The sequence below is a fragment of the Eschrichtius robustus genome, chromosome 15, assembly GCF_028021215.1.
Source record: "Eschrichtius robustus isolate mEscRob2 chromosome 15, mEscRob2.pri, whole genome shotgun sequence".
Lineage (NCBI taxonomy): Eukaryota > Metazoa > Chordata > Mammalia > Artiodactyla > Eschrichtiidae > Eschrichtius > Eschrichtius robustus.
The window spans coordinates 14,514,811-14,527,946 of record NC_090838.1 but is presented as its reverse complement, the minus strand read 5'-3'; the positions used below and the strand labels follow the sequence as shown (position 1 = coordinate 14,527,946).

At 44.2% G+C, this 13,136-nt stretch overlaps 1 long non-coding RNA gene across 1 annotated transcript in view; it reads left to right on the top strand.

Annotated features, from left to right (window-relative positions):
• Window positions 1–13,136, top strand: part of LOC137777443 (uncharacterized) — a 287,065-nt gene that overhangs the window by 46,018 nt on the left and 227,911 nt on the right. Inside the window, exon 2 of the long non-coding RNA XR_011076520.1 lies at window positions 3,273–3,379. This is a non-coding gene — a long non-coding RNA (uncharacterized lncRNA). The remainder of the gene's footprint in view (window positions 1–3,272; window positions 3,380–13,136) is intronic.

The following is a 13,136-nucleotide window of genomic DNA, read 5'->3' as shown; positions in this document are numbered from 1 at the left end:
GTGACATTTTATAAATTTAGCTTGAGGTTGAATTCATAACAATATTTGGAAACTACCTTAATTTTATAATTGAAGATTAAGTGGCTCATTCAGCCTTCTCTTTCTCTCCCCACAAATAGTCTAGCTGTAAAACAAATCTCTGCTGTTAAGTGGTATTTATTTAATTGCGATTTGCTGTAGAGCCGTTTAAGAGTGGGTCATTAGGTTAAAATCATTGTGCTTGTCCTCTGAGCAGAGGATGTCCTGCACTGACTTACGTTTGGGTGTGCTTTCCCTGAAGCTGAGCTAACACAGCCGTGTTTACATTACACACATTCTCTAGTTGCTGACATTTTTTGTTCCTCCAGAAGGAAAAAGATGCAACATAAACAAATGACCTTATTTGATGTAATGCGTCAGGTCAAGCTGGACCAATGGTTGATACTTTCCACTTGCATTTAACTACATTTTCTTCCCATCCTTTCTAATCTTCCTCATCCCCAAATCAATATTGAAGAAGAAACCAGTAATTTCGGATGGTCTGAATCCTTCATGGCTTGTACCGAGAGTCCCTGAAGCTGAACAGAGTCTCGGGGGCTAATGACCCAGTGGGCTTCTTATGCCCAGACATAAGAAAAACACTTGAGCCCCTGGTTTTCTCCAAATGAATAGGAGTTTGGAAACCCACAGAGAACCTTTTCTTCTTCTTCTTTTTTTTTTTAAAAATGTGGAAATAAGGTAGAATTTACATACAATGAAAAGGATGTACAGGGAGGGCAAAGCTCACCACAACCAGCCCTGTCCCCCGCCCCGTCCCCGGGAGCCTTTCCTCTAATAGTTTTTCCAAAGTCCCTCATCTTCTTCCCATTCAGAGCCCTCTTGGCTTTGCATTTTCTAGGCAGATGTGAGAAATGTCACCACATTTCCTAAGAGGAGTGGAACAAGATAGATGGGCTCTACCCCAGCGGGACACCTGGATGGCAGCCTTATCTAGAGCCGAAATGGGACCGCATGTGCCTGCTGTTTATTTTTCCTCCTCCTGTTTGGAGACTTTCCCTGATGAATTACTTTCTAGTAATCGAGGCTGCTAACTAATGTCTCATCTGATTAACCTGTAGTTTGGCCCGGGGTCCCAGAGGGCGGGCTGGTCATCCCGCCTGGGGAATGAAGGAGGTCATTGGCCAGGGGCCCCTGGGATGCCAGTTTGGGACTCGTTTATTTGCTCTAAGTCTTGTTTGCTATTCCTGCTGCAGTGACTGGCGACAGCTCCCCCCCAAGTCCCATCCAATCTAATTGGCCTGCTGAAACAGCAGTGAACACAAGATTTAAGAAATGTTTTCTTTGAAAACTTCTGGTCGGACAGACACTTTGAGATCATATTTCACCCTGTTTCAATTGCACACCATTCCCTGGGACTTTCAGGAGAAATACTGTGAGTCTTACAGGAGAACTGGTGCTTTGTGGTCTGGGAGGGGGGCTGATGAGCTGGAGGCTGGAGCGGAGGCTGAGCTGAGGCAGCCCGGCATCTTCAGAATCTAGAGACCCTGCCAACGTTAACACATCCGAGGAGGTATTCAGTATCAAAGTCTCTAATATTTGGCTCCATAAACACGATACCGGTTGCAAAAACAAAGCTAAGGAGCTCATGCTGATTACTTCAATAAAAGCTGTTTAATTATGAACGTTTGGGAAATGAAGTTACCAACAGGACCAGGAGGGCTTTGGTGTCCGGTGTCCCCGCTCCCAGCGTCCCACTGTTACACCAGATTGTCCACTCAGCTGAAAAGCCTGACGTTGAGCAGGGCACACCCTCCGCCCTGTGGGTTTCTACTTACTTGCCAGTAACGCTCCGTCCTTCTGCAGTGGCAAATTTAGGGGATTGATTAGTGAAAGAATTATCAGATGTTATCAGTACCATTTGCAGGCCATCCAAGGGTTACTTGGGGTGGTAGTCAAAGCTCCCAGAAGACCTGCATTTGTTTCTAGGTAGCAGGGTTCCAGGACTAGGCAAAGTAGAAGAGAATTCTGAGCAGGGAGCCAGTGGGTCATTGTGACAATACATTTTGGAGTCCTTAAATTAGTTTTCTTAATAACTGTTTAGGAAACATGATCATCTTAATGCTTCTGGATAATTCTTCTCTCTCTTTATGTGGTTATAGCCAGTTATTTTATGTCAAGTGGAATAGGTAGAAGTATCCATGTAAAAGTTTAATGAACAAAAATGAGAGTTGAATCTGTGTATGGGAGGAAAGAAATATGGGGAGATACACATTGTCAAGGAGTGAACTCTTCCTCAAAAGTGACTTTTCCCATATATGGATGATTATTTCTCAAAGAAAAAAACTTTTTATATTTTAAACATTTTTGGTAGAAATCTTTAAAACTTGTTCTCATTCCTCCGCAGATATTGAATACAAATTGACTGTGCCTGAGCAGTCCTGATGATTCCATGCTGTAATATACCGAAACATGCAGAAATTACTGAAAGACTCCTGGCTCTTGTGCCCATGCACTGAAACATAATGACCATCGCTTCATTTCTTAAATGCAAAGCTGGGGCAGTTATAACTGCTTTGTGGTGTCGTGATGATTAACAGACACGATGCATGTGAAAATAAATTAAAGAATATAATATGCAACACTAGCTATGTATTTATTTTCTGTCTCGTGTATTTTAGTTGCTTCTATGCAGATGCTTTGGCTGCTACCCGTAGCTGCTTGCTTATTTTATGCTACACAATTTAGGGGAAGACTTGAGGACTCCAATCAGAGTGATTTATACAGATTTTAGGCCGCTGCCTGTCACTGGAGACATTGCATGAGACAGAGAAAAGAGCATGGAATTTTTAATCCAGAGAATCCTGAGTTCAAGGACCTGAACTAGGAAGGTCCATCTTTTATAAGTTATGTGTCCCCCAGCAGTATTGCTTAACATTCCTGAGCTTATATTTCTATCCTGTGAAGTAGGAATAACAATGCGTATAATGAAAGTTTTGTGAGGTCTATATTTTGCAGGTTAGGCACCCAGAAAAATGCCTGGTGCAACTGGGCATTTGATATTTTAAGGCCTTTTTCAGGAGAATTTTCCTCTGTTAGATTAATAGCTGTGCCCTGGATGGTTTGGGATTCCTGACATTCTGAATAACTATCCAGTAATTCATGTTTATGGCCACTTGTGTGTGTGTGTGTTGGGTCTTTGTATCATAAGGATGTTCTGTGCTCTTGTAATGACTGAATATGTTCTTGATTTTTATTTCTCTTTAAATAATATAGTAATAATTCTCTTCTTTCAGTGAACGAGACAAAGACAGTAATTCAGGAGAGATTCTGAGTGTCGGGGCCAAGTTCTTGCTTTAAATTCAGAGTGCCTGAAGAAAGTCTGGAACCTCACAGGTGGCTGGTGAGATACAGTGAAGGGGAGGGGAGTTCGTGGGAGAAGGGGAGGGAGTAGGGAAGGGGTTACTGTGGTGTTTTGTTGGCTGTCCTGGAGTTAAACTTCAGGCCCTGGGGCATTCACCTGGAGAACATGTGCCAAAACTTTTCTTTTTCCCAACTTATATTCAAAAATTCAAGTGAAAGGGTAACTTTTTATGCATGGGATACAAAGTTAAAATAACACCTTAAATTCCTCTGTGTATGGGTTTGTTTTCTCTCCAAATGGTCAGAGTTACTGAAAGAAACTTAGAAAGAAGGTTATTTAAGGTTCACAAGACCCTCTGGGAAGAGCCCACTTAATCAGACCAGCCTTTGGGACTTTGAGAAAGACCAGTGTAATGTTGTTACCTGACATTAGTGAGAAAGGACCCTCACTAGTTCCCAGGAGCTGCCTGTGTTGTTATTAACTGCAAACACCAGAGTTTGTAGGGCAAAGAAAGGAGACCAGACTGGGGGTCAGGATGCCTAGCTCCTGGTCCTGCTATTTGTGTGACTTGGGATAATTCTCTCAGTCTGGTTCCTCATTTGTTTTGTAAGGCTAATAACACCAATTCCTTAGAATCAAAGGTGAAGAAGATATAAACCATCTAGGTAATGAATTATACAAGAATTTTGCAAAGATTACAATATGCTGTACAAATTCAAGGGCTAATTCATTCTGCATAATTTAGCCACATTTAAATCCTTCCAGACTCCATATGTGGTATAATGTGTTAGAGTAATGATGGTCTTAGAGATCATCTGCTTGAGTGCTCTGATTTCACATATAGGAAACTGAAGGAGAGAGGCAGAGAGAAAGGGACTTGCCCCCAACATAATATGGTATGTTAGTGCCAGGGCTGAAGCTGGAACTAGGAGATCTGTTTCCCTTTAGATGCTTCTTTAAAAACAGCATCTCGTCTAGAGAAGCCACATAATCAATAATGGTTAAGTTCAAATGAAACAACTTCGGGTGTTATGAAGCAATGAAATTCAAGGAGAATCAGGTGGGGTGTCAAGAGAAGCAATGGTGAAGCCATCCTGCCTTTCATGGCTTTGTCTCCAAATCATTATAAGCTCTGTCCCCTTAGGGAATAACACTCTTCACGTTTCCTTTTTCCGTCTTCTAAACTCACACATGACTGTAAGGTTTGGGGACTCTCAGCACACAGCTGGTCACCTGGTCACTTGTAGGCAGATCCATGCCTTACCTCTTTGTTTGGGAGAAGGGAGTGTGCCTAAGATCAGGTCAGCACATGAGGAAGGACCGGCTTTCTAGGTGAGGGTCCTAGCCCAGGAGGGCTAGTGTACATATTATGTCTTTTTCCACAATAGCAAGGCCTCTGAAGAGCAAAGGTGGGACAATCTTCTGTTGATTGCCCTTCCTTTCACCCCAGATTTTGTTCTTCATAATGGATTGTGGGGTAGGCCAGCCCCAGCCCAAGAGTCCCAGATTCAGACATCCCATGAAATGTAATCAACAGGTACTGGGCAGTCAAGCTTTTACGGGGTAGCCATTAGATATTTTGAATTTTTGATGCTTTAAATTTCACTTTACATGGAAGCTTCTCCCCTTCCTCAACTCACTAATACCTCAGGCAGGGAAGCCTTCCATTGGAGGTGGGAAACGTCTCTGTTTCCCATCTTGTGCTACGCTTCCTCCCCTGATACCTGTCCCTAGTCAGCTCTGGGTCTTTAGGGCTGCAGAGGGTTTGTGGGAGAGAGTTAGGGAGCAAGAAACGTGCGGCTTGATGGGGCCTATCATGATCAGTTATTGTTGCCCTGTGGGTTTGGTGGTAGCTCAACGCTCATACTGGGGATCGACCGCTGTTCCTTTAACAAAGTCAGTGCCCCTTCAGACTGGCCACTTCCAGACTCTAGATATCAATATCTAGCCTTGCTTGGGGTTATCTAGCTGCCCAGCTCCCAGGAGGATTCCTGGGCAGAATTTTTCATAGCGTGATATATTCTGGTATCTTTATACAGGATCTTTATGGAACCCAAGGGAAACTCCAAACCCAGGCTGTTTGCAGTGCAGCCTGTCTCCTCCCTCTGCTTTTAGGGTGGCCCATCACTGCCCCCTCTTGTGGCTTTCTCCAAGCTTGGAGCCAGCACTAGTCCCTGTGCCTTTAGACCCCAGGTCGAGCTCTCCAAACTGTAATCCTGAAGCCTCCCACAGGTAAAAGGGATGCTTTCCCTTTCTTTTCCTCGTGGAATGTGTGTAGGGGTGGTTTAATTCTTAGCATTCTTGCCAAAGAAATCCTTTCTTCTTGGTCTCTTCAACCTCAAAGTTTTTCAGAGTGGATTTTGGACTAAGGATTGCAAATGTGATTTCTGAAACATTTCCTTCGCAAGCCCTGCATTGGTGGGTTAGCGTCTCATTTTATAGTGTGTTATTAGGAAGAATCTCATTTTAACTCCTGTTACCCTTCCACCTGCGGTGCAGGCAAATCACATTGGAACCTGCCTTGTCTGCCTTGAGGGCAGGTTTGAGGGATTTCAAAAGTGGTCATGGAAAGAAAGAAGTTTTGCAAACTCTAATATGCTGTAGAAATGTTGGGCATTACTCTTAACATTATCCTTTTTAATGTAAGTCAGAAGATCCAAATGAGTAGATAAATCATGTTTCTATCCTTTAAAATAAATTTGCTGAATCTTTAGTAATATTGACTGGCGTTTTTGGTCACTGAGGTGATTCATTAGCAAACAGTGCTATCCAAGATCAGCCAGGTTCAAACCACATGTCTCTCTCTTTAAAGGAGAAGCTATTTTTATTAATGCCTGATTGTCCTCATGTCAGTGGAGTGGTGGCCTTTGGTTACGCAGAGGCACAGACCAAGAATATGTCACTGTAGCCTTTGGTATGAACTCTTGGTACCCCACAAAGAGGAAATATGTTTTTGCTGTTTGCAAAGGAATTCAAGACCTTTATGATTACCAAGAACTCATAAAACCAATGAGCCATATATTCGAAAATGATCCCTGGGTCTAGTCTTCAACAAGCCAGTGTCTGCTAATCAGTTTGGGAAACAAATACGAGCAACCAGGGCTTTCGAGTTGAGAGTGTGTTGTGCCGGGGGTGAGCGGGATTTCTCCTGAAGGCATCTTGTCTTTCTGTATGCTTTCTCTATGGAAAAACATGAGTGTTTGAACAGGTTTATTTTATGTTTTCGTATGCTAAACAACAACTACAGCAAGTAAACAAGCAAACAAAAAATAGGTAGAGCAAAAGCAGAGAATCGAATGTATGTTTCCAATCCCCAATTTTTAAAGTTTATTTGAAGTTTTAAGTTGTAACCAAAGGATGCATCATAGCACTATGTCTTTTCACTTTTACCTATCCCAGAGGTATAATCTCTCAGGAGGAGTGAAAAACAGAATCAGAAACTTGGATCTTTCCTGACCTTTCTAAATTATAATTTCCAGATATAATACTGTATCTTTTATTTCTTTATCTTTGCGTATATTAGCCTAGATGAGCTGATCACAGGTGTGTCTAAGTGTACATGTGTGTGTTTGTGTGTGTATGGATATTGAGAGAGGGAGAGAGAGCGTGGGGTATGGGGTTTAATTCTATTCGAAAGTTGGCACACAGGATTTATTATGTAGCCCCCAACGTGGCTAAGTCTGACATTTAGTCTTTCAACAAGTATTTATTATCTCCCATGTTCCAGGAACTCTGATAGTTTCTGGGGGTACACAGTTAATTAAACCCTGTTCCCTCAAGGTGCTCACATTGGAGTTGGAACTCTTTCACTGAAGTATGTGGGGCACAGAGCTTGAAAATTATTCACTGTGATACACCTTTATTCTTCATGTGGTACCCAAACAATGAGACAATCCTTGTTTAAATGCTTTTTAGAACTTTAATTTGAAAGTGCTTTTTCCATAAAGCATCCTTGTGTGTAGAGATTGTAGTTTTATGAGGAGTGGGGATTTTTCTTAGGCAGATTTCCTTTATAAATTTGTAGTCATTGATGAAGTGGCGAGAGTGGGAGATTTAGTGGGTGGCAGAGAGATCCACATAACATCTTTGGAAGTTGCTAAAATCAACACGAACAAGATGTTCACTATCATAGCTTTCAGAATTTGGACCCATAAAGGTACTGTGGTTGTGTGTAGGACCAAGAGGCATTGATTTTTATTTTACTATAATATTGCAGATTCCACCACTGGCAACAGAACTTATCATAGCATTCTTTTGGCAAGATAAAACAAAGTGGTTACACTTCATTCTGTAGTAGGGTTGCCCATGGATCTGGAGAAAGTAACTCAGTTGATGGGAGTCTAGGGCCAATGATACTGGGCTGCTGTTCTGATTCCGTTAGACATCAATCACTTTCACAGGAAAGAAAAGGGGATTCTTCTTTGCCTATGGCTGCCACGTAATGCCAGCTGCCAAAGCTAATCATGTGATTATTAGAAGATATGGGGAGGGTGTGAAGACTTAGTTTCTCCAATCACGTCTCCCAAAGGAATAATTCAACATACATGACTTTATCAGTCCAGTTGCTAAGGTTTTGGCAAGCACTGCAGATTAATACCTACCAAAATGGAGCCCAGGTCCGTTGGCAACTTCTATCAGTGAAGTGAGCAAGTCTGCTTCCAGGGTCTAACTTTGCCTTGATTTTTCCTGGGATAAGAGGCCTTAGTTCTCATACTGCCAGAACTAGTTCACTCTTCAGCAAGATATGGTGCTAGTTAGTGTTTGATTCTCCTAGGTATCCTGTGTGAATTAGACCTCTTTATGTGGAGGACAGAACGGAAGTCTGCCTAAGAAGCAGGCCTCTGGCTTCTGCTTTTCCAAATGTTACTCAGCATCGTGGACATGCTCTCAGGCATTGTCTTGGGTTGAGAAAATGACATCACCCAACCACGACCAGCTTCTTGCCAAAATCTTCCATAAAATGCACAACAAAGCAGCATTTTAAAGATGAAACATTTCTTGTTGATGGGGCAGTCACTGAAGGTCCGATTTTTCCAGGAGACAAGAGGGTAGTGGTCTAATGGCTGCACTGAATTGAGGTCGGTGGAAAGAACTAATAGATAGTAGAGATTTGCACAAGGATGCAGTTGGCTGTTGGCACTGAAGAAGGAATAGGGGACAGATGAGAAGTTGGCATGGCATGTGTCCCTAGTCAACGCAGTTCTACAGTCCAAAGCTGGGTGCCCTGGAGAAGAGGTTGAAGGGTGGTTCATGATCATGGAATATGCGTTGACTTAGCATGCGCCAGGCCTTCTAGGGGTACAGTGGATGATGGAATAGTGTCGGCCATGCCTCACTACAATGGCTTGATATATATGTATAATAAAGTTTCCTCATTTTTCCAAACTAAATCACATGCTGTGCACTAAAGAGTAAATGTCCTTAGCTCAGACCTTTTCAGTATGAATTACTTTGCAGCCATTCTTCTGTAGCTGATTATAAATTTTTATCGTCTTCTAAAAAATAGCAATCATGCCCACATCCTTTTGAGACCAGGGTGCATCCATGGGTATCCTTCATACTGTTTTCCAGCCTGGGCTTGATCCAAGAGCACAAGCCACATTGACAATGGTATTACTTAAGAATTACACTTGTCATATGGAAGCCCCCTCATTAATAGGTGTTCCCATTGCCCAGAATCTTAGCACAGGGGAATCCCCTGAAGGCTTTGGGCCCATTCTTTCTGATATGACCTCATAGATCCTGCTATGAATCCATTGCCTTCTCCTCCTCATCTATCTCACCGACAGGCCTGTAAATCACACACATTCAGAATGAAGGCTCTCAGGATTTGCTTGTACTAGATGCATGTGTGCTCTCGCTCTTGCTCTCTCTGTCTGTGTTTGTGTGTGTTTTTAAGTAGCTTACCATCTGGCTTAGCTGAGGCCACAGGAGAAGGAAAGAACATTATGAGGAAGCAGAGGTAAGGCATTGTCTAGAAGAGCTGTGGCCTCACAGGCAACCCCAGTTTGTCTCCTGGGCATCTGTGCACATACACATGCATGGATGTCATCAGTTTGTACTCTTGGGGCCTCCATCACTAGGTAGCCCAAAAAGAAGGTCTGAAAGTTTCTTGTCACCCTGAGGGCACATTTTGCCTTTAACTGTTAAGTCCCAATTAATCTGCCTCATTAGTACAATTGTGTTCACATGGGGTCCAGTAGGTCACTTAGCTCCTCAGCTGAGACTCAGCAGGCAGTGCTGGCTGGGCAGGAAGTCCCTGAAAAAGCATGGTGAACCAGTGTGATGAACCCCAGCCCTGAAGACATAGCTCTCAGTGCTCACTCTAAAGGCAATGGGAAGGGTAGTGTTATCTTAGTATTAGGAGGCCTGGGCTTCTCGACTTTTATGTCCACGGTCCTTTGTAATCCACTGGGGAGAATGAGAAGGGACCAGTGGACACTAGGCCACTTTGGATGACACAGGTGTGTGAACTAACTCTTTTCCCCCTTCTTTCCTGACCGACCTGTGATCTTCTTGGGCATATTATGTAGGAAGACTCAAGAGGGTAAAGTGGAAAGTCCACTTTTATAGTTTAATTGCAGTTCTGGAACCTCTCCATTCTGCATTTGCTGTCACAGTTGGCGTGATTAAGACCCACTAGAGACTGCCAGTGGCCCAGGGTATAGTTTATAGTTTTTCTTGAAAGAATCTTTTTGCGTATATCATGGGCAAGCTCTTCTAGCATGGTTGCCTCGTTCATTGTTCAAGTGTTCTTTCCCTTTTGAACAGATACTGCCTGAAATACAGGCCAAGCTTCAGGAAGTCAACCTCCAAATTATAGGTCAACTTCTTATTTGAACAAAGTTGTGCTTAGGAAAAGGACCATCCTTGCCCGTCTTCTGCCCAGGTACCCACGGGGGAGAAATGGGGCCCAGTTCTCATGGGACCCAGCCCCGCCCTACCCATTCCACCAGAGCTGAGTCTACCGTGTGCACTGGTTGAAAAGGGGGGGGCAGGAGTGAAGGCTGCGGCTGTGTCAATGTTAACACACACCCACACACACGTGCACGGGGGATGCCTTGCGGACTCACGTTCCAGATAACTGGGCCCTTCCTCACTCCTGACCCCAGCAGGAGTTTTGGGGAAGTACATCTTCTCTTCCCTTGGACTATGACGTTAGGAAGCAGAAAGGGCTGCATCTGCGCAGTTGATCTTCTTGGGGTCAGAGCAGGGTGTGCTGCGTGGAAAGCGCTCATAGCTCTGGACTTGCAGGCGTGGAGGGTGACCTCACTGACCTCACTTATTCACCACCTACCGTGCACAGAGCAGTGTGTGAGACACTGTGGGGGGCACATAGGTGTGAGGCCCGGGTCTGCCCTCCAATGAATCAGTCTGGAGAAGACACAAGTGAAGCAGAGACGTGGCGAATGACGGCATGGTCAGTGGAGACAGCAGTTGTCAGAGGAGGTTTCAGGCGGCAACTGGGTCTGCGGGTGGTGAAGATATGAAATAAGGGTGGTGGTTCCCGCCTTCCCGTGTGGACAGGTGATGAAGGGGCATGCAGGGGGGCTGGGCTTCTCACCTGCAATCCCCACAGGCACCCAGATTTTCCAGGGAGAGTGTTCAGCTCAAGGCTACCTCCCTGCAGTGGCAGAAGGATAGAGTTGAAAGTAAACGTCCGCTGGGTGCTGCGTGCTCTGCCGCTGGGCCTAGAGGATTCTCGGAGATCTAAGACACAGGGGCCACTCTGGACTGCTCGCCCTGAATGGCCACTTTTTGATCTCCTCAGGGTTTTCTCTGACCATTTAAGTGACAAAAGGGAATTTCTTGGAGGGGGATTGGGGAGATATTTTTAGAATGAAGGGCATTTAAAAAAATAAGACAACTACTGCAAGATTTTGAAATTTGACAGAAGCAGACGACGTTTTCCATCCCCACCGTGAAACTTTGCCCAATTTCTTGGACCTTTAAATACCACAGATAAGCTTCAGTTTCTGGCTAGGAGGAAAGGGGCTCATGCAGAGATCTGTGGAGGCTCAAAATGACACCTGTGCAGGGGCTGCCAGTGACTCTGGTATTTCAGGCCCAGATTTCCTTCTTTTCCCCTAATTATCTGGATGCTAACCCTCTATGTGTAGGATTTGGCTTCAGGGCGCCGAGTTTTAAATTCCAGCTTCAACCATTTACTGGCTGTGTGACTTTAGGTAAGTGAGTTCACCTCTCTGAGCCTTATTTGTAAAATCAGGACAATTCCATTCTAAAATCACATAGGTTTGGGGAGGCTTATTTGCTTTATGGGAGAGTATTGCAGGCCGAGTGCAGTGAGATATGCTGGGCGTATAATGTAGGGCTTGCAGCTTAATATGAAGACAGATGATCAAAGCAATAATTCTAATATGACATGAAAAGTGTGACAACGTGTTAAAAGTGAGGTAATAAGTATATGTGTGTGCAGAGGTCAATGAAGGCTGAGAGAAAAGGGCAGTGGAGGCAGAGGTAATGGGTCAGGAAGAGCTGTGTGACTGGATATTTGACCTGAGACTGGAGGGTGGGAGCCAGGGAAGCATGAGTGGGTGGGGCAAGGGCAGCCTAAAATAGATGATTCTGTCTGAGTGAGGGCACGGAAATGTGGAGGCGGCCTGTGGGCTCCTGGGAGTCACGATTGGGTGGGACTGAAGCCTGTGGCATGCGTCGGGGGCGGGCTGGCTGAGCGGAGAGAGCCTGCTGACGAGATCCACACCGTGGAGTCAGGTCTGACACTTTGGATGGAACGAGTGCCTTCTTAGTGGCATCTCTCACGACTGGCTGTTCTGAAATAGTGCTGTGGTCCTGTCCTCGGCCGCTCTCTAGCCCACTCCTCTGCTTTCTGTTCTTCAGAGCAGTTCTCACTACCTGTAATTATTTGTCCACTTTAAAATTTAACTTTTAATTTAAATTAAATTCTTAACTACTCTATCTTCAGTGTTGCTACATATAGTTGGCGTAAACTAGACACAATAAATATTTTTTCAAAGGATGAGTAAGCAGCAAATGATTCAATGCATCTGAAGACAGAATTAGCAGCAGCCTGCATCACAGAATCTAAGAGATGCCCTAAGAGACGTGGTCGATTTTGTGGATGAGGAAGGAAGAGGTCACCTTCTGTGCGGCAAAGTCCTCTGAGGCTGGGAAACTGAACATGCTTCCCATGTGTTTGGGAAGGACGGAATGAGTGTCTGTGCCTCTTCTGGTTTCTGCAGAGAAGAGAGGCAGAAAGAGGCAGCGGCCAACTCAGAGAAGCTCAAGAATAGCAAGAAGGGATATGTCGCCTCCACGTTTCTGCCACAGATGCAGAAGTCTTTATGATCTTGGTCATAGGATAGATGTCTGCTTTGGGCTCCTGGTACGTTCTGAGGTTTGACACCCCCTCGGATACTCTGCCACACTGTAAAATACATGATGTATTGGGTTAATGTGGCTTCATAAAATGCAACCCAATTAAGCTCATTTCCATGATCATTCACAGTAGCTGCTACTATCACTTTTATGTTTCCCTTGAGAAAAGATTTTCTGAAGAAATCATGAGGCCATTTATGATCTCTGACTCCTCCTAAATTGTCAAGTAGTGATGAGATAAGAAGAGGAAGCGTTTGACATCTTTACTGCTCTGAGAAAGTTGGTTGCACGTACTCTCGTTGAGAGCACCAGATTCAGACTATATATGCCTTTTATAACAACCATATTCCTGCAACACCTGTTAACTGAATCCTAATTTTTCCACTGACTTTTTTATTCAAAAGTGCCAGCGATGCATTTTCTCTGGCCCTAATGACTC